Source organism: Enhydra lutris, unplaced genomic scaffold (genome assembly GCF_002288905.1).
Source record: "Enhydra lutris kenyoni isolate GAN:26980312 unplaced genomic scaffold, ASM228890v2 scaffoldscaffold18, whole genome shotgun sequence".
NCBI lineage: Eukaryota > Metazoa > Chordata > Mammalia > Carnivora > Mustelidae > Enhydra > Enhydra lutris.
In genome coordinates this window covers 8,150,940-8,171,474 of record NW_019154102.1, presented here as the reverse complement: position 1 = coordinate 8,171,474, position 20,535 = coordinate 8,150,940, and the positions used below count along the sequence as shown (strand labels likewise).

General features: G+C 45.9%; 1 pseudogene; it reads left to right on the top strand.

The window, feature by feature from the left end:
• Window positions 1–834: 834 nt before the first annotated feature.
• On the top strand, window positions 835–19,549 carry LOC111147916 (annotated as a pseudogene).
• The last annotated feature ends 986 nt before the right edge of the window (window positions 19,550–20,535 follow it).

Below are 20,535 nucleotides of genomic sequence, written 5' to 3'. Positions count from 1 at the left end.
ACACCCCTATGCGCTCCGGCGAGTCAGCTGCACCGCCCGGCGGCCGCTGGGTTGAGGCGGCAGGGGTCGCGCTGGGCGGCCATCCTACCTCGCCATCCCCGCGCGCGCGCCCGCGCAGCCCCAGGGCCCGGCAGTTACCCGCGCGCTGCTGCCGAGGCGCGTCCCAACTCGGCGCGAGTCCATGGTGAGGGGCGCCGGGGAGCGGGCGCCGCCGCGGGAAAACCTCGGGGAGCAGCGGGGGCGCACGGGGGCCGCGCCCCGGTTCCCCTGCCCTCTCCTCCGCTCCGATGCGAGACCGTCGCCCCCCACACTCTCGCACACACGCGCGCACTCTCCTCCCCCTCGCCCAGCTGCAGCCCCGGCTTCACTGCGTTCCTAGTCGAGCTAGGGCGCGCCGGGCTCCGCGGCGCCTCCGGGATTGCTCGAGCGACGCCGCCACCGCCGCTGCCCGAGCGCTCGGCGCGGCCCGCCTGCTGCGCTCCTCCCGCCGCCTTCGTTGCGCCCGCCGCCGCTCCTAGGCTGCTCGGGGAAAGCCTGCGATTTGCAGCCGAGCCGAGCCACGCCGAGGAGGGGTGGAGGGTGGAGGGGTAAAGGCTGGACCCGCAGGAGGAGGAGCCTGCAACGGGGGCCGTCCGCGGCCGCCCGCACCTTCCGCGCGGACCGGACGCAACTGCCGCTAGATCGCCTCCCGGGCTCCCGAGGCGCTCTCCCCGCTATCCCGCCGGGGAAGGTCGGGGGCGCGGCTCCTCCAGCGCCGCGGCGCGGGTGGGGCGGGATGCGGGAGAAGCGTGAGAAGCCGAGCGGCCCGGCTCTCGCAGGCTCGCGCGCGCCACCATGTGGCGGAAGGAGCTCCTTCCTCCGCCCCCTGCGCGCCGGGTTTGTGACCCTGCTGGGAAACAACGCGCGACCAAAATGAGAGACACTTGGTATTTGCAGTGATTGGAGGTCAGGGAAGAAAGACTAGATAGATTAGATTGATAGAGATAGATAGATAGATAGATAGATAGATAGATAGATAGATAGATAGATAGATACATGCATACATACATACATACATACATACATTAGATAGAAAGAATAAGATAGATTGATCATATAGATAGACTGACCGACCCGAAGGATAACCATCGATTTCTACTTTGGAGAATGGAAGAAAAGGTCGATGGCCAAAAGGGGGGGGCGGGGGCCGGGGGAGTGTAAGTGGGGTGGGAAAGGAACATTGAAGAAAACCCTCGTGCTCTGAAAAGAGCAAAGAAAGGCTTTGCTTCGGGGCATTACTCTTTAGGGACCACCCGCCCCCAGGCCCTTGTCTTTTCTAAAAATCCACTACTTTGTGAAGAGCTTCAGGGGCTGGAATTGGATCATTTAAGTTTTATTTGAAAAACATCAAAGCCTTAAAGGGAAAATAAAATACCTTCACCTCCAGATTCCCTAGCCCTGGATTTTTAAGGTCAACACAGTCACCTCCCCTCTGAGCAGAGGACAGCCCCTTAAGCAGCCGGAACTGCCAGGGAGATTTCCATTTTCCTCTGCTGCTGGCAGTCAGTTCTTAGTGGGTTGGTTTTTTGTGATGGTAATTTCTGGAAGTGGGTGTTCCCTGTCCCCGGGTCCTATCTTTGGGCTGCAAAATTCCCTTTCCCACCTCCCCAGTTCTACCCTCCTGTTGCGTGAAATCAAACCAGAGCTGAAAGCATCTGTTTCTTGCCTGAAGAAGTTAGATGCACTTGTCCTGGGCACATCATTTTGATGAGTACTCTCCTCTCCAGGATGGAGACACGCCAGAAAAGTGCAGGAACTTCCCCCCAGAGGGTTTCGGAAAGCCAGGGTGCAGAGGGGCTAATCACCTGGTAGGGTGAGGCTCTGATTCAGAGTCCCTCCACCTGCAGGTCACTGTGCGTCCCCTGATAAGGCTACCACCTTTTAACAGATCATCAGATGGGGACTGTCTGGGTCTTAGCTTCCTGGAGAGCAAGGAAAGAGGTGCAGCCCTCTGACCCAGATGGCCTTAAAGTACCCCTCAGCTTGACTATAAACTTTAGACAGGTTTCTCCCTGACTATACGTCCCTGACCTCCCTTTTCTTAGAGCACTTCCTTTAGCAAACTTGGAATTGTGAATTCTTTCTCTGCTGCCTTGAGTTGTAAATCACCTCCCAGCTTTTCACCTGTTTCACCACCCAGGAATGTCCTGCTCCAGGACCTGGAAGCCATCCCTTGGAAATGTAATTATCAAGGAAGATAGCCCCCTCCCACCCCCGCCCCATCTCTCCTTCTCTCTGAAAGGTGTGGAGCCTAACTTCACTAAGTGCCAATTAGCAAACATAAATGGTCTAATCACACTAACCAACTCCCCTCACCCCTTCCCATTCCCAGTATCCTCCAGTATTTTCCCAGTAGCCCATCCTGGGGGCTTAAAAACCCTACTGTGTCTTGGGGCCCTGGGTTGCTCAGTCGGTTAAACATCTGGCTTTCCATCTCAGCTCAGGTCTTAATCTCAGAGTCTTAGGTTCAAGCCCCAAGTTGAGCTCCTGGCTGGACATTGAGCCTACTTAAAAAATAAACAACAACAACAACCAAAAAAAAAACCCAACAAAAACAAAAAAACACCCTCCTGCCTCTTATGACAGAGGAGTAAATTTCAGTCTCTCTCCCCTTGGGTTTAACTGCAAGTGAAACTTGTCTTTGACACCTCCCCGTCTCTCATGTGGGCAGAAGGCTCTCTTCAGCACAGTTCCTGAGATCTCTTTTGACACGGGAAGGGAAAATACAAGTCCTGTCCCTGTCCCTTGTTAATTTGTCAGCTTGAACAAATCATCTTACCTCTTGGGGCTCCGGCAGCTAAGGAGGTAATGGACATGAAGTCCTTTGTCAAGTTACCTACAGAAATGCCACTTTGTTATGACTATACTACAACCGCCTAGCCCACTCTCTGGATATAGGAACCACCACATCTGGGTGGTTTTTCCTCCACCGGGTTTGTTCTTTAAGAGTCCAGTTCCAAAATCCAATGCCAGCGCTCTTCGTTGCTAATTCTCTCAGACAGTTAACCACTAAGCAGCTATTGAAAGGCAGATAGATGGCTGAGTGGAGGAACAAGACATGCGGGGAGAAGTCAAGGAAGAAAGAAAGCAAAGAAAAATTTTCCACAAACTTCTATACCCTAGCAGCTACTTACTACTGGGCTAGATCAACATGATGAAGTTTTGATATTCCTAATTTTGGTCACTGATTCAGGATAATTATGGAATGAATGATTTTGATTCATGTTGCTAAGGTCATGGTGGTATCGGGAACTTGGATGCTAAAGACAGACGGCTCAAAACGCAATCACCTAAAGAAGGCATGTATTTTCTCTCACACAACCGACATTCAGTTGAGGGTTGGTATGATGTCTTTATGGTATCATCAAAAACTTAAGACTCCTGGGGCGCCTGGGTGACTCAGTCAGTTAAGCAACTAACTCTTGGTTTCTGCTCAGGCATGATCTCAGGATCGTGATGTCAAGCCCTGCGTTGGACTCTGCACTTAGTGTGGAGTCTGCTTGAGATTTTCTTCCTCTCCCTCTACCCCTTCCCCCAACTCACACTCTCTCTGTCTCCCTCTTTCCCTCCCTCTCTCTCTCAAATAAATAAATACAATCTTAAAACAACTTAGACTCCTTCTCTCTGCTCAGCCATACTTAGCATGACTATTTCCTGGCAACAAGGTGGCTGCTGGAGTGCCAGCCATCCATCTACATTTGGGGCTGGACAAAGATAGGACCAAATGCCAAAAGGACACGTGCCATTTTAAAATGTGTCCTGGTAATATAACACAGTGAATCTCATTTGTATCCTAATAGCCAGGGCTTGCCATGGAACCACCTCCCTGCTATAAGGGAACCTAGGAAACTTTTTAAAGTTAAGCACCTTAGCACAACCCCCCTCCTTTTTTTAAAGATTTTATTTATTTATTTGAGAAAGAGAGAGAAAGAGAAAATGTGCAAACAGAGGGAGGGACAGAGGGAGCAGGAGAGAGGTTATTTCAAGCAGACTCACCACTGAGCATGGAGCCCAACACAGGGCTCAATCCCACAACCCTCAGATCATGGCCTGAGCTGAAATCAAGAGACAGATGCTCAACCGACTGAGCCACCCAGGTGCCCCAAACATCTGACTCTTGATCTCAGTTCAGGTCTTGATCTCAGGGTCATGAGTTCAGGCCCCATATTGGGCTCCACACATGAAAAAAAAGATAAGCATATTAATGCCCCCAAGTAAAATCAGAGTTGTTTTAATAAGAAATAAGAACACATGATATGTGATGGACAACTAACTGTTTGGTATGCAACCCTAGCAGTAGATTCTGCGTATCTAAAAACCAGCCATAAACGACATTAAGTCCATAAGCCCTGGAGGTTTTATCTCATCAGTCGTTTTGAACCACCTCCATTCCATCCACCACTCACCATCACCCAGACCAGGCCCTCACTAGGTCTCACCTGACCCTCCTCACTGGTCCCTCTGACACCAGTGTCACTTGTCTTGAATCTGCTTTCCACACAGCTGCCCCAAGGAGCTATCTACAAAGTCAAGTCCAGCTGTTTCACCTCCAACGGAGATCAAATCCTTGCGCAGAGTTCTTGCCAGCCCACCAGCCTGATTCAGACCACTCTCTGCATGCGACTTTGCAGCAGCTCCCAGGCAGGGGGGCAGTTTCCCCAAGGATGATATGCTTGGCCGTGGGCTGGTGTTGCTAATGGAATGTGGGCGTACCTGAGTGGATCCCTTCTGCTTGTCCCTTCACCATCTTGTACTTCCCACATATCACTGGCAGAACTGACCTTGGGCAGCTGCTGTTCCTTGGGGCTCAGCCCCATGCGGTGTCACCCTAGGCATCCTACAAACCTGCACCCTGAAGTAGAGCCTCCTTCCCCTCGCAGACTCTCACACCTGTGTTTGAGAGTGTGTGACAGCTATTTAAGCCCCTAAGTTTTGGCCAGATAAATTGTGCAGCATGAATGCAACAGTCTGCAGCTACAGCTCCCCCCCCCAAATCCCTTCAGTGGCAACTCCGGACCGCTCCACGGAACAAAGTCACATTCCTTAGCAGAGCTCGTAAGACAGGTGCAGTCTGGCTCTTGCCTCCGCCTGCATCACACCTGGCCTCATATCCTACATTACCAGTGCCAACTCCCCATTCCTCTGTGTCTCCTGGTGCTATTCTCTCATGTGTGGAAGGCCTTGTCTGCCTTTATCTTCTGGTCGAATCCCACTGGATCCTTCTACCAGCCTCTTCTCCTCCAGATCCCTGGCATCAGCCCATACTTCTCCAATGAAAGCAGAAGTAAGGGTCGCTCTCCACTCCCATTACCTCTAGCATACCTCTAGCCCAGAACCTAAAACAGAACATTGAACTACAGGATGTTACAGGTGGAAGCTCATACCAACCCAGCCCAACCCCAGCAGAATAGTTTAGCTCTAGCTAGAATTTAATACTATCTCTTTTTCACATTCTCCAAACCCTGTGAACTTCTGTCATGCCCTGTGAAACTCCTTGAGGCAATCAGAATGTTGTCAAAGACATTGCCGAGTATATCCCGTATGCCTTATTATGACATTACACCCTAATCCTCATGGTTCCTTGGGGCTCATTAGTTTTAATCCTACAGACACTGTGAATTATACAATCGGTGTACATTTCTTTTTGCACTGGCTGCTGGGAAGTCAGATCTATATCTGTGGCCCACTCTCAGCAATTTAAATACGACTTAAAGAATAGGACTTATTGGGGCACCTGGGTGGCTCAGTGGGTTAAAGCCTCTGCCTTCGGCTCAGGTCATGATCCCAGAGTCCTGGGATCAAGCCCCGCATCGGGCTCTCTGCTCGGCAGGGAGCCTGCTTCCTCCTCTCTCTCTCTGCCTGCCTCTCTGCCTACTTGTGATTTCTGTCTGTCAAATAAATAAATAAAATCTTTAAAAAGAAAAAAAAAGAATAGGACTTGTTAATTAACATGACTTTTGTCATTTTCTAACTTTCAAATTTCTCCCTCTTAATCCCCTTTTTTATCTTTCTAAGTTTCCTGGAAACACATACATATGTGTGTATACATACACACACACACGTGCTCCCTGCTTGGGAGCTGCTGCAAATTCGCATGCACACGTGTATGTGTGTGTGTGTGTGTGTGTGTGTGTGTGTATGTGATTGGAAGAAAGGGGCAAAAGGGGAAGGGAGGCCTTGTTTCCAGTCAGAGATCCTATAATGTTTTCTGTCTTACTTTGAGGACTTATCCCTCTAGTAGCTCCTAAACTCTGTGAAGACAAGGCCTGCTTGCTAACCTAGAGTCAGTATTGAATAAAAGAGGGAAGGAAGGAGGGAATAGGTTTGCTCAAGGCCTTTGTTCCGTTTTTTTAATCCCCTTGTCTGGAAAGCCTCATCACCTGCAACACATGTAGAAAACCTACTCCTTTGGCAAATATTAATGACCATTTAGTGAATGCTACTTTGCAACCCACATGAGTACTATGCAGTTCAGAAAATTTTTCTAAATCGTCTAAGTGTAGGACCATACAGTGTTTAATGTGTTAGCCTCAAATCACTGTAAACTGCACTCAGATGATAAGCTCGTCCACTGCTGAAGCTGGACATGAGTAAAGGTACCACATGCACAAGGCTGTGGTTAATCTCCTGTGTTGCGCTGTGGCAGGCAACAGGCAGCTATGGAAACAACCCATCTTGCTCCACCAAGAACCAGTTTCCCAAGCCATACTTTAAAACCCAGTGAAGTGTGGGGCACCTGGATGGCTCAGTCAGTTGGGCATCTGCCTTCAGCTCAGGTCATGATCTCAGGGTCCTGGGATGGAGCTCCGCTTCGGGTCCCTGCTCAGCAGGAAACCTGCTTCTCCCTCTCCTCCCCGCTCATGTTCTCTTCTCACTATCTCTGTCTCTCTCCCTCAGATAAATAAACAAAACCTTTAGCAAAGAAAAAAAACTCAATGAAGTGCCCTGGATTTTTCCTTCATTACCTAATTCTGAGTCCAGATCTGGAGAACACGATAGCCGTGTGAAAATGGGACGTAGCTGGGGATCCCAGCAGTAGCAGGAGCTTCTGGCTGTGGTAGATGCTGTGATGGATGTCTCCCAAACCTGCTGTGCCCGGGAGCCTCTGTGAAGGTGCTCTGCCCTGATCCAGCCCCACAAACCGAACATTTAGAAGCTCACTGGCCTTTTTTGTATTTGGTTCTGCCAGGTCCTGTAGCAGAAACTGCCAGGGAAGGATTCATCTAACTGCCAGAAACACCCAAGGGAGAGAGGTCCAGGCAGCCTGACCCTCAGAGCGTTGAGACCTCAGGTGTCTTCTGAGTCATGAAAACAACTGCTCTGTTCCCTCCCCACATCCACCCCATCTGCTTTCTGTGGGTAAGGTGAGGCATGCGTCTCGGGGAGGAAAACCAAAAGCAGAGGACACTTCAGAAGCTTGTATTTTCTGTTATTTGTAAAGAAAATGAGCAGAGCCTTTGGATCATCCCTGAACCATTAATGCAGTTTCCACTATGAGCCCTCCTCCAGGTCTCTACCCCACAGATTTTCAATCTTGGCTGCATATTAGAATCACTTGGGGAGTTTAATACAGACTGATGCCTGGGCCTCTCCCTAGAGACTTCTGATTTAATAAGTCTGGGGCACAGCTTGCCTATTGGGGTTTTCAAAAACTCTCCCACCTGATTGTGCCGTGCAGCAGTTTGAGAATTACTCTTGTAGCTGGTGTAGTGCACTAACAGACATATAGCACAAACCACAAGTGCAAGCCACAGATATAATTTTAGATTTTCTAGTAGTTGCACTGAAAAAGTAAACAGAGACCAGCAATACTAGTTTTAATAATATATTTAACCTAACCTAATATATTCAACATGTTATTTCAACATGGAATCAACAACAAAAAAAAAAATTGTCAATGAAATACTTTGCATTTTTTGGTAATAAGACCTCAAAATCTAGTGTGTATCTTACATGTACAGCATATCTCAATCCAAACAAGCCGTGTTTCAAGGGCTCAGGAGCCACCTGTGACTGCCAATATTGTGACCACCAGTCAGTGGCTGCCATATTGGACATCACGGCCATAGACCATTTGGTTGGGGGAGGGAGTGGAAGAATAGGAGTGACACCTCTGGTGGGCTGTGCATGACTCTACCCCACCTATCTTTCTAATAATCCCTAGAATCTGTGAGTGCTACCCTTTAATGGCGCTAAGGGACTTTATAGATGTGATTATGGTAAAGATCTTGAGATAGAACAATCATCCTCACTTATCCTAGGGGGTAAATGCAATCACGTGTATACCTGTAGGAGAGAGACAAGGAAGAGTTCACAAATGGAACAGCAGGTGATGTAACCACAGAGGCAAAAATTGGGGTGATGAGGAAAGGAATGCCAGCAGCCCCTAGAAACGAAGAGACTCCAGGAATGGATTCTCCCAAAAGCCTCCAGAAGAAGGCATGGCCCTTCTGCTCCCTTGATTTGAGCCCCGAAGGACTCATTGCAGATTTCTGGCTTCCTGTGAGAGAATAAATTTCTGTTGTTTTAAGCTCCTAAATTTGCGGTCACAATAGGAAGCGAATACAGCCCATTTAATAAGAAAGCACTTCCTTTTTATCTGTATGATTGAAGTTATCACAGTATTTCTTCTTTTATTGCTGGTTGGATACCTATTGATTTTTTTTTTTTTTCCAGAGGGCAGGGAACTGTCTTACTCATCCAGGAGCTCTCTACCACACTTAGCAAGTAAAGTGTCCATTGCCGGAGCAAGGTAAAGTATCTGAATCTCAGCCTCAGGGATGCCCACATTCTGGTGCACATGCAGGAAAAGCGAGAAAGAAAGGCGGCCTCCTGAAGAGGACTGTATATGGGAAAACAACAGATCACAAACATCCCAGATGTCCATTGGAACGCCTGCCTGCCCTTGCCACTTGGAGCATCTTTGAGAAGCCGTGACCCCTGGAGTAGAGAAAAGGAAGAAAGCGCTAAAAGCAGGACTGCCTGACGGGTCTGACCTTCCACAGGACCTGGCCTATCCCTGCCTGTCCCCACGCAGACCCACCTCCATGCAATCTGGAAATTTCCAGTCCTTTTGCTAAGCTGCCTGAAATAGAGTTTAGCATCTCACAAGTGAAAATCCCTCTTCACACATTTGCTCAATAAGAGTTTTTTCCTCCTCACACAGAAATCAGCTGCCCCAAGGGTGTGGAGGGCAGATTAGGAAGTCCCTCTTAGGCAGTTTCTCAAATAGCCCAACCCTGGCACCATCAGTATCACCTGAGAAGTTGGCTTATCATGCCTGCAATTCACTAAAAAATGATAAATGACAGTTGGAACACTGAGGTATACTCACTACCTTTCAGAATGGAACCTTCCAGGGTGCCATCACCACACGGTGACTGGACAGGAACGACCATGGTTGAGGCACACCGTCTTATGGCATCTGCTCTGGGACAGGTGTTCTTATCTGTTTTACAGAAGAGGCTCAGACCAGACTCATAGTTAATGAATGCGGACGACCATCCTCATGATCACCTTCCCCAAAAGACAGGAGGAGTTTAAGGACTCCGCAGGTGGCTCTCGGGCCCTCAATCTTCCACACAACCTTCCAGAAGTGGTGTAGGGGTCTTCACTAGTGTGTTTGGTGAGACCCAATTTTTTGGCGTTAGCAGTAGAGTGAGCAAAGCATGAGAACAGGCTCTGGAGTGGACAGAAATGGAGTCTTGTTGCCTTTGCCACCTACTGAAAAGAGTCCTAATTGCAGAACAATTTCCAAGGGAATCGTAAAATTTCTTCCATTTGTCTGGTAGCATTTACCGATGTTCGTACAGCATGTGCTTTCCCAGGGGAATGTTCTTATGGGACGCTCTCTGCCTGGGCACCACGAAGATGCTGGATAACTCCTACCCCTTCAAATCACAGCCTGATGTCACTGGCCTAGAGACACCGCCCTAATCAGGTCATCTAAAGGATCTGCTCCTAATCACGAGTTCATCACCTGTTTCCTTCATAACACTTATCCTTTGCAATTATTTCTAGTTTGTTTACTTTCTGCTTTGAGCAGGGGGAGGGATGAAGGAAGGAGCTGTGTGTATTATGCCTGATGCAAAAGATACTCAGTAACTCTGGGACCAGATAACTGGCAGGTGTTTAATATTTGCTCATCAGCACTGCCAGCCGCTAACCGCTCTGTGCTTTGTAATAATCCATACACCCCACCCCCAGGACCACTAATTCACTTAGCCCCAGGCTAGGCCTTGGAAATGTGTGTCTGGAGGTTGTTTCAGGGCTGATTCCGATGTCATCAGTCAGTAGAACAGCATGTGGAACAGACCCTTGAGCCTGCCTTGCTTCGAACGATTTTTATTCTCTTCGCAGTGAGAGTCACGACAACAGCCTGATCCACACACTCGTTTCTGGGTCCTGGGGATGCCTGAGCGTATCCTCTGAATCCTGTTCGCATGCGTACCACTTGTATGCCCATGAGAAGCTGTGAATACAATTTTAAAGCTAATGTTACCTTCTATACATCGTGATTTAACACTCACCACAGTCTTCGGGAGAACATTCAGGACAGTGGAGAAATTGGGCTTTCTGGGAAACTCATTCCAAGGTCCTTGGAATCTGAAAGTGACATACATCCTTTGGGGGCTTGTAAAAGAACTGGAAGCGGGAAGCCCCTGAGGTTGACCAGATGGGCTCTCCGCAGGCTTGTGTGGCCAGACACACAAACGCTCTTGCAGCCATAGACGGGCAGCCGTAGGGTGTAGCGTTCTGGCCACACAGTGGTGGCACCAGAAGAAACAGCGGAAATGAGATGAAGCCTCTGGTCCTTACTATTCATAGAATGGCCTGGGAACCAGCAGCATCAGGTTTGCCGAAGACCTTGCTGGACGCCGGGAATCCCCATCCTTACTCCAGAACTACCCAATGGGAATCTGCCTTTTGACGATCTCCAGGCGATTTATGAGAACATCAACATTTGAGAAGCACTGACTTACACCAATGGCAAACAGGAGCTCGGTGAACCGGAGGAATTCAGGGATTCCTTAGCTTAGAGGAAATTCCACTGTGGACATATTCAAGTCTTGATCATATCCAAGGAGAGTGTGAGTCAGGGAAATGGGGCTTATCACTCTTGCATTCTTGAATGTCCTGTTTCCTTGAGGAGGGTACACGCTAACTGGGGCCAAGGAATGTTCACTAAACTTACTGTTCCCACAGCATGCAACTTTGGGAGCTAGAGTCTGGTTTTCGGTAGGCAGTGACATCAGGTAAAGATCGTTCTGGGGGGGTTGACTTAGATCTGCTTCTGGCATTTTCTCTTAAATACTCTGGGCCTAGGAATCTTCGCCAGCCTGCCTAGATGATGTGTGAATAAGAAGATCACAAAATTTTAGAAAGTGGTTTAGGAATCTGTTCTTCACATGCTCATAAACATAATGTCCATTCCTCAGAGCTGGGTCTTTCCAGTCAGAAGTGCGACCACGTTGCTTTAATCTGCATTAAATGCCCCAGAGACAAGGTTACATAAAATTGCAAGAAATCAAGAAACCAATTTGGGTAGCAGCTGAAAAACAAAACAAAAACAAAACATTGGTTCTCTAGTTCATTGACTTTCATCTTTTCCCTAAGGCACAAAGAACTCTCAAGTGCATCCTAATATCCCTGGTACTCTTTCCCTTTCGGCCCCAGCCCCCCTCTGCATCCTTCCCCTCATACCCTCCCCCCACACCACTGTGAATGATCACCAACAACAGTTCTTCTTTGATGGGACTGCAAACGTGACCTCACACTTAGGCTCTATTGCAGGGATCTGTGTGATATTGTGGTGCCCAGAGTATGTGTAGTTTGAGAGCTTTTTTAAAAAATTTAGAACAGTACTGAGATATATATGTGTGGTGCGAGTGTGTGTGTGTGTGTGTGCGCGCGCATGCATTTGTGTATGTGTGGATCCTTGCCTTTACAGCAGTTAGAAGAGAAGAGACTTTGGACAGTGGAAGGAGAAAACTAGGTTAAAATATATAATTCAGCCCAAGTAAACATGACCATTTTCTCAAGAAATAAAGTAAAAATTAAAATCTGCCCCAGCCAGGATCTCTACTATTTGTTCTTGAAGGAGAGTACGCTCTTGATTATACTGTTCTATGTTTTTCAAAAAAATGAAATACTCAGAAAGAATGCACAAGTGTTCTGAGAGTTCCACAGGCCTGTGAGGAAGGCTAGAAAGAGTGCAGGAGCAGGATGGCCACTCAGCCATCCTGACAGACACCCCCCGCCAGCCACCACCTCACCACAGAGACATCCGAGGGTCCCCTCTGCAGGTCTGCTTGCACACCTTTACAATGATGGTGATAACAAGCATCAGCAGTACTTCTTTGTATTAATACAATGAGAGGAACACGTTTGGAAAATTTACACATTGACTCACCAAATGCAACACTCGGGTAATTTCTATGGATATTACTCATCCCTAGTTTGCTGAATCTCCTTCCAGCAAGCAACAGTGTTCTCAGGGTTCACCACTAACGTAGCAGAGGACTGAAAGCCCTTAATTGCTTCCATTCTTCTCTGGAAGAATCACCCATATTCTAAGACTCACGCTGAGACCAGGAGCTTTACAGCACAGACAAATCTGAACTACAAGGGCACGGGGCGGGGTGGGGGTAATTTTTAAAATTACGCTCATCAGCCCCCTTCCCACCTCTCCATACTCATTGCCAGAGCCTTTGGGAGGCAGCTATGCTCACCAACATACCACCAAATTGCCAGAGCCTTTGGAAAACTGTGCAGGAATTAGCAAAAGGCACCCCTCTCTTGAGTGTCATCTCAAATAGTGCTTAACTCTTCATATATATAAAATAAGGAATTAGCCCATACAGTCATGGAGGCTGGGAGGTCCCAAAATCCGCGGTCAGCAGGCTGCAGACTCAGGAGAGCTGACGGTATGTGTTTCGGTCTGAATCCAAGTTCCGAAGGCAAGAGAAGACCGCTGTCCCAGCTCAAAGCAAATTCTCCCTCACTCCACTTTGGCCTTCAACGGATTGGATGAGGGTCACTCACATTAGGGAAGACAATCTGCTTTACTCACTCTACTGATTCAAATGTCAGTCTCATCGAGAAACACCCTCACAGACACACCTAGAACAACGTGTGGCCAAATACCTGGGCAAAATCACCCAGGCAAGTTGACACACAAAATTAACCATCACAAGCAGGGTGTGTGGTGGACCACAGGCTGCATTCCACTCCCCCTCAGCCTATCAGGTGGTCACACTCATGCAGAAGATGATCCAAACACACACACACACACACACACACACACAGTGAACTTCCCTCCATGTGTAGGACCACTGTCAGAAATGACCTCTTCTCCAGAACCAGGGACACCATAGTCCTGCCTTTGTGGCTCCCTCAATCCCATCATAGTTTCTAGACCGATCACAGTTTGGGCTCCACAGAATGCCCCAACAAAGTGCATTCTACCTTATGATTTGTTTGAATGCAGCCTCTTTTTAATGTTTTACCCAGGGTTCCCCAGACAAGCATCTGAGTACTATGACTTAGAGAGGGTCAAGGCTACAATGTTGAACCCTTCCTTCCGCTGAGGGAAGCAGAGAAATTCCCCTGGACTGGTGGGTCTGTACAACACATTCACTTCCCCCTCAGTGAGGAATGAGAGAACAGAGGAAATCTAAAACAGCAGGAAGAGGACCAAACAATAAAAATTTAAAAAATAAAAAATTAAGCCCACAAAGGAAGAAAGTAAACGAACAGGGAGATAAACAGAAATAACCACTGACAAAGCAATCACTGAGTCCTGAGTCCAGCAACGGCACTTGGACAGAACTGTAGCATATGGCATGAGTCATTGTTTACCAGCAACGGCCAGGCTGCTGTCAAGTCTCGGCGCATGTGCAACCATGAGGAGTGGAACGTGCCATGCCAGGACAGCCATGGTTGAGGGCCGGCAGTGGGAAGCAAACAAATGCTACCTTTATCGTGTCTCCAAAAAGAAGAGAGTTCCCTGTTGAAGGCTCACGTGTACAATGTATAAATGTTTCATGAAGCAAACAGTTGGAATAAATGGCAGTTCCAAGTGAGTGAAAAAAAAGGTTTACATGTTGTTCACTAAGAAATAAAAACAGTGCCACCAGGGAGAGCTGGAGAACACAGTCCTTGCTATGGTAACAGGTTTAGAAACCAGACATGACTCTGATGTGGAAACAGAATCTTTTATTCTGGAGGAATAAGCACGAACTGCCTTCCCTTAAAATATACTTTCAGAGTCCATCCTTGAGATCTGAAAACCTGGAAATGAGCCCAGATCCAAGGACAGAGAAGCTTCGAGAATGGGGCTTTCAGATGACGTTTCAGGCACAGAGTGTGAATGAACTTCTGGCCTTTGGATAGTCAAATGGATGGTTGTCATATAGAGATGCATTTGCTGCTAGATCAAAGGCTAGTCTGGTAGAAACTCAGCTTAATCACAGGGATTGGAAACTTGGTTCCAGGCCAGCCTACCCAACAGACACCATGGACTGGGGTCCCAAATGCCCTTAGTACTTGAGCCTCCACTTAGAGAACCTGGACCTTAGTCTCCTAGGGAAAGAGAGTCATCATCCTTGTCACCCTCCCCAGTCCAGCTGCCTGGCCAGCTTCACCTGGCACAGCCTCCCTTCATGCACACTTGCATGTCCAGTGACTGCCTTAAACATAGACGGTCCAGACCTGAGCTCCTGGCAGACTCTCAGTCTCGCGCACCCTGTAAGCTCCCCATTTCAGCAAATGGCAGCTCCATTCTCCCACCTACATGGGCCAAAAGCCATAGGTTCATTCTTGACTTTTTCTCTCATACCCCTCCTCTAATCATCTGCAATTCTAATGCTCTACCTTCAAAATATACCTAGAATTTGGCCGCTTCGCACTGTTCCCACTGCTATTACCCTAATTCAAGCCAGCATCACCCCCTGCCTAGATTACTGCCACAGCCCCCTAACTGCACAGACCACCTCCTTCTTTTGCCACCCCGAGTCTATTCTCAAACAAGACTAGTCAGATCATGTCACTCCAACATGCAGAAGTCTTCAATACCCCCATGTCACTCAGAGAGAAAGCCCAAGTCCTTAGAATGACCTATCAGGACTTACAACCTGTTCTCCCCACTTCTGGTCATCTGTCTTGCCTTATCTCTGTTACTTTCCCTTTCATTCACTCTGCCCTAGACTCACTTTGTCCCCCTTCCTTTAATATGTCGAACTTGGTCCTACATTAGGGCCTTTGCACGTGCTGCCCCTTCCACTCAGAATACTCCTCTTCCAGGTACCTCACTCCCTCACTCCCTCAGGATTTCAGGTCTCAACTTGAATACCTCCATAAGGGCTTCCCTGGCCATGCTGCTTCAGACATAACACCCTCCCCGTGTGGATTGGCAAAGAGCAGGAGGGAGGTGGTCTCTCCCCACGCCGACCCAGAGTCTGATGCTCTTTAGTGTTTTACCATCTTGTAACGGAGTGATCTGGAACACATGACCTCCTGGGCCAGCCAAGGGAAGAGAGAGTTTAGAACTGACTGACACACCGGCTCTAACCCGCCTGGATAGAGGGATGGCACAGACCAGTTTCCTGCATAGTGCATCAGCTACAGGGAGTCAAACAGTTTTACCTAGTTGTGAAAGGGCTAGGAAGTGTAGTATTCTACATGCTCAAGAACGAAAGGAGAACAAGACATGGGTGATTTTCTATATCATGAACCATGAGCTGTTTCCTTGGAAATCCTTCACTGCTTGGGCAATAAAGGTTTATGTCTCCCTATCTTATTGTTCTAAGATTCATCTCAGAGTGATTCCTTTCCATTCATCCACTCAACAAATACTTTTTTGAATGCCTCCTATGTGCCAGATGTTGTGAATGATGCTAAAGATACAAGACTATGTGAAGTAACCTTATGTTCCTAGCTGCAGTGCCCCATAGTGGGTAGGGGGCACGAGAAACCACAATATGACTCCAACTGCTCCCACCTCAAGTCAATGGCGTGCTGCACATGCCCCATTGGTGTAAATTCAGGATGGACAAAACAGTCCTACTCTTCCCAGGAACACTGATGTTGTAAGGGGGTGCTACCAATTTAAACATTACTAAAAGGTCTTGCAGCCATCTTAGAAACTTAGAGATCCATTATAGACACATGTAGCCACATAATTCATCATGATCTCCTTTATTCAAGAAATAACAACTCATAAATGTGCATTTGCTTCTCAGAATAATGAATCAAGCACAATTTCCTTCTTGGGACCTCAGGTGGACACCATGGACTCTTTGGCTGCAATTGCAGGGAAAAATCTAAACATGCTCGCAACAATAAGACTGAGTTTAATTTGCTTTTAATGTAATGTTTTGGAGTGGAAAATGTAAGATAACAACATTTATGAATACAATTTATGTAAATTAGAAAACACATATTCTCCAAACCACATAACACTATATATGCTCCAAGGAAGCAAGCATATCCGTTATTTATGTTACACATCCTAGAATAGGTGCTTATGGAGGAGCAGGGAAAAGGAGTGGGGATCTGGATGAAAGGAGGGAAATGACAGAACGAGAGAGCATCTTGGCGTGAACCATGGTACTAATTTGCCATCAACTGAGGATTACTACTAAGATGTCAGATATGAATTTTACATCTTATTTTCCTTGTTTGAAGAGGCTCTCAAAGACATTTGTCGAATGGACTAATGAAAAGACATCAATCTAAAATGTGTCTTTAGAGCCAAATTGCCAAGTCTTCCTTCTCCACTTCCATATCCTATTTTCTGATCTAAGCCCAGATGTAAGTCTGTAAGTAGGGAAGGATGATATATCATGCTCATTGCCTATCAAATTGACAAACAGAAAAAAAAAAACCTATAACACTGTGTTAGCAAAAGTATGGAGAAAGGAGTAAAGGAGTGTTTTCAAGTTACCAATAGGAATGTAAAATGGTATGTGGTACGTCTTTCTGAAAACCCATAGTTCTTGAGATCCATATAAATATTCATAGTCTTTAACCCAAAACTTCCATTTTCAGGAATTTCTCACAAGAAAAATAACTTACATACAATCAAATTTTATGAGCTAATGTTTGAGGCAATGTTAATTGAAATAACAGAAAATTGCAAGTAACTTAAATGCTCAGCAATAAGGGGACTGGATAAATAAATTATGATATATCCATATGATAGAGTTGTATTTAATTAAAATGTAATAATAAGAAAATGTTTATAATAGATTATTAAGCAAATACAGCATTCTAAAATTATGCCATACAATTCCAATTTTGAAAACAGGAAAGATGTACATAAATTGTTCACGGTAGATATCTCCATATTAATATATGAATTGAATGAACATTGAGTGGTGGAATTATGTATGATTTTTATATATTTTTCCTAATATATAAGGGGTATAAATTTTAATTGGAAAAATACCATAATAACAAACATCAATGAGATTGAGAATCTGGTTATAATTCTACCTATTATACTGTGTCTCAAAAGAATGAAAAGATTTTTCCAAACTAAATTTTTATTTTATTTTAAAATTTATTTATTTGAGAGAGAGAGAAAGAGAGTATGAGGGGAGGAGGGGGAGAGAGAAGCAGACTCCCCACTGAGCAAGGATCCCTATGCACAGCTTGATTCCAGGACCTGAGATCATGACCTGAGCTGAAATCAAACACTTAACCATCTGAGCCACCTAGGAGCACCCACACTTAGTTTTTTTTTAAGTGGTATGCTTCCCTATTTACAGAATTGTCAGATTTTTTTAAAAAGATTTTATTTATTTATTTGACAGATAGAAATCACAAGTAGGCAGAGAGGCAGGCAGAGAGAGAGGAGGAAGCAGACTCCCCGCTGAGCAGAGAGCCCAACGTGGGGCTCGATCCCAGGACCCTGGGATCATGTGGGGCTCAATCCCAGGACCCTGGGATCATGACCTGAGCCGAAGGCAGAGGCTTTAACCCACTGAGCCACCCAGGCGCCCCTGGAATTGTCAGATCTTTTTCACATGTGCATTCCAATCATTACTCAGTCATACTTTACTGTGTTACTCTGAGCTACTGCATTATTCCCATGTTAATGATTATAAAGAAAACATTTTGAGGTGGGATTGTGGATAAACAAAATAGTCCCTATAATTTTCTAGATCTGATCCAAGAATTCATTAAACATTTTGTGAAGATTCTGTTTGTGATTTAGATGAAGGGAATCTGTCTTATTGTCATTGTGAGCGCGCCGTTCGGTCGTGTCAAGACAAAAACTGACAAGGCATTAAGACCCATTTGAAGGTGAGAGAGATATTAAAATCCAGGTTTGCTTTCACTTAACTAATCAAGCATAATGTTATTTAAACCTTTTTTTTACTCTGAAAAACCCTGGATGGATAGGTAGATAAGCAAGAAGCGGATGGAGTCAAAATCCAACACCAATATATTTTCTATTTTCCTAGAGATGATAGCTTATTCTAATATCTTGTCACTTCAATAAATGAATCTTCTGGGGTGGTGGGGGACCTCATACACAAAACAAAAACTAGCCTGGACCCAGATTTAAAATTTACTGACAGCAAATGTTACCTTAAGAAACCACATTCTTGCCTCTCCCTCCCCACCTCTCCCTCCCACCCGCCCCCCTCCCCCGACCGCGGAGCAGCACCAGGTTGGCACCAGCGGCCAAAGTCAGTAAAAAGGAGCTCAACTCCAACCATGACCCCGCCGACAAGACCTCAGAAAAAGAACAGCAAGAAACAATTGAACATACTGATGAAGTACAAAATGAAATAGACAGACTTAATGAACAAGCTAGTGAGGAGATTTTGAAAGTAGAACAGAAATATAACAAACTCCGCCAACCATTTTTTCAGAAGAGGTCGGAATTGATCGCCCAAATCCTCAATTTGGGGGTAACAACATTTGTCAACCATCCACAAGTGTCTGCACTGCTTGGGAGGAGGATGAAGAGGGGCTGCATTATTTGACAAGAGTTGAAGTGACATAATTTGAAGATATTAAATCAGGTTACAGAATAGATTTTTATTTTGATGAAAACCCTTACTTCGAAAATAAAGTTCTCTCCAAAGAATTTCATCTGAATGAGAGTGGTGATCCATCTTCAAAGTCCACTGAAATCAAATGGAAATCTGGAAAGGATTTGACAAAACGTTCAAGTCAAACACAGAATAAAGCCAGCAGGGAGAGACAGCTTGAGGAACCAGAGAGCTTCTTCACCTGGTTTACTGACCATTCTGATGCAGACGCAGATGAGTTAGGAGAGGTCAGCAAAGATGATATTTGGCCAAACCCATTACAGTACTACTGGGTTCCCGATATGGATGATGAAGAAAGGGAAGGAGAAAAAGATGATGATGATGATGAAGAAGAAGAAGGATCAGAAGATATTGATGAAAAAGGAGATGAGGATGAAGGTGAAGAAGATGAAGATGATGTTGAGGGGGAGGAAGGAGCGGAGGATGAAGGAGAAGATGACTGATGGAACACTGATGGATCCCAACCTTTCTTTTTTAATTTTCTTCAGTCCCTGGGAGCAAGTTGCCATCTTTTTTTTTTTTCCTTTTTCTTTTTCTTTTCTCTTCCCGTGCTCATATGCCCTGTTTTTTGTCTCCTTTTTCTCTCCCTTTATACCATGGTTCTCAGCTTATTTGGGGGGGAAATACCTTGAGCAGAATACAGTGGGAAAAGAATCCCTACCCCTTTTTGTTCCAAATTCATTTTTGTCCCTTCCTGTCTCAACAAAAACAAAAACTTTATGGAATCAACACCACTGTGCTCTGTGGGAAAGAAGAAAAACCTTCTGCTCCCTTAGCTCTGTTGGAAGCTGAAGGGCGCTAGGCCCCTGTGTAGTAGTGCATAGAATTCTAGCTTTTTTCCTCCTTTCTCTGTATATTGGGCTCAGAGATTACACTGTGTCTCTATGTGAATATGGACAGTTTGCATTTACCAACATGTACCTGTCTACTTTCTCTTCTTTAAAAAAAAGAAAAAAAAACTTCAAAAAAATGGGGTTATAGAAAGTCAGCAAAGGGTGGGTTTGAGATGTTTGGGTGGGTTAAGTGGGCATTTTGCCAACATGGCTACTCCTTTGGCATGTTTAATTGTGATGTTTAATGGACATCCTTGCAGTTTAAGATGACACTTTTAAAATAAAACTCTCTCCTAATGATGACTTGAGCCCTGCCACTCGATGGGAGAATCAGCAGAACTTATAGGATCTTATTTGGAATTGACATTCTCTATTGTAATTTTGTTCCTGTTTATTTTTAAATTTTCTTTTTGTTTCACTGGAAAGGAAAGATGATGCTCCGTTTTAAGTTTTAAACGTTAAAAGTGTGCAAGTTGCTTTGTTACAATAAAACTAAATGTGTACCAAAAAAGAAACCACATTCTTTAATTCTACTGTAATGGATATAGTAATAAAACAGATGTGATTTTTCAGCCTATTAAACACACATCAATACA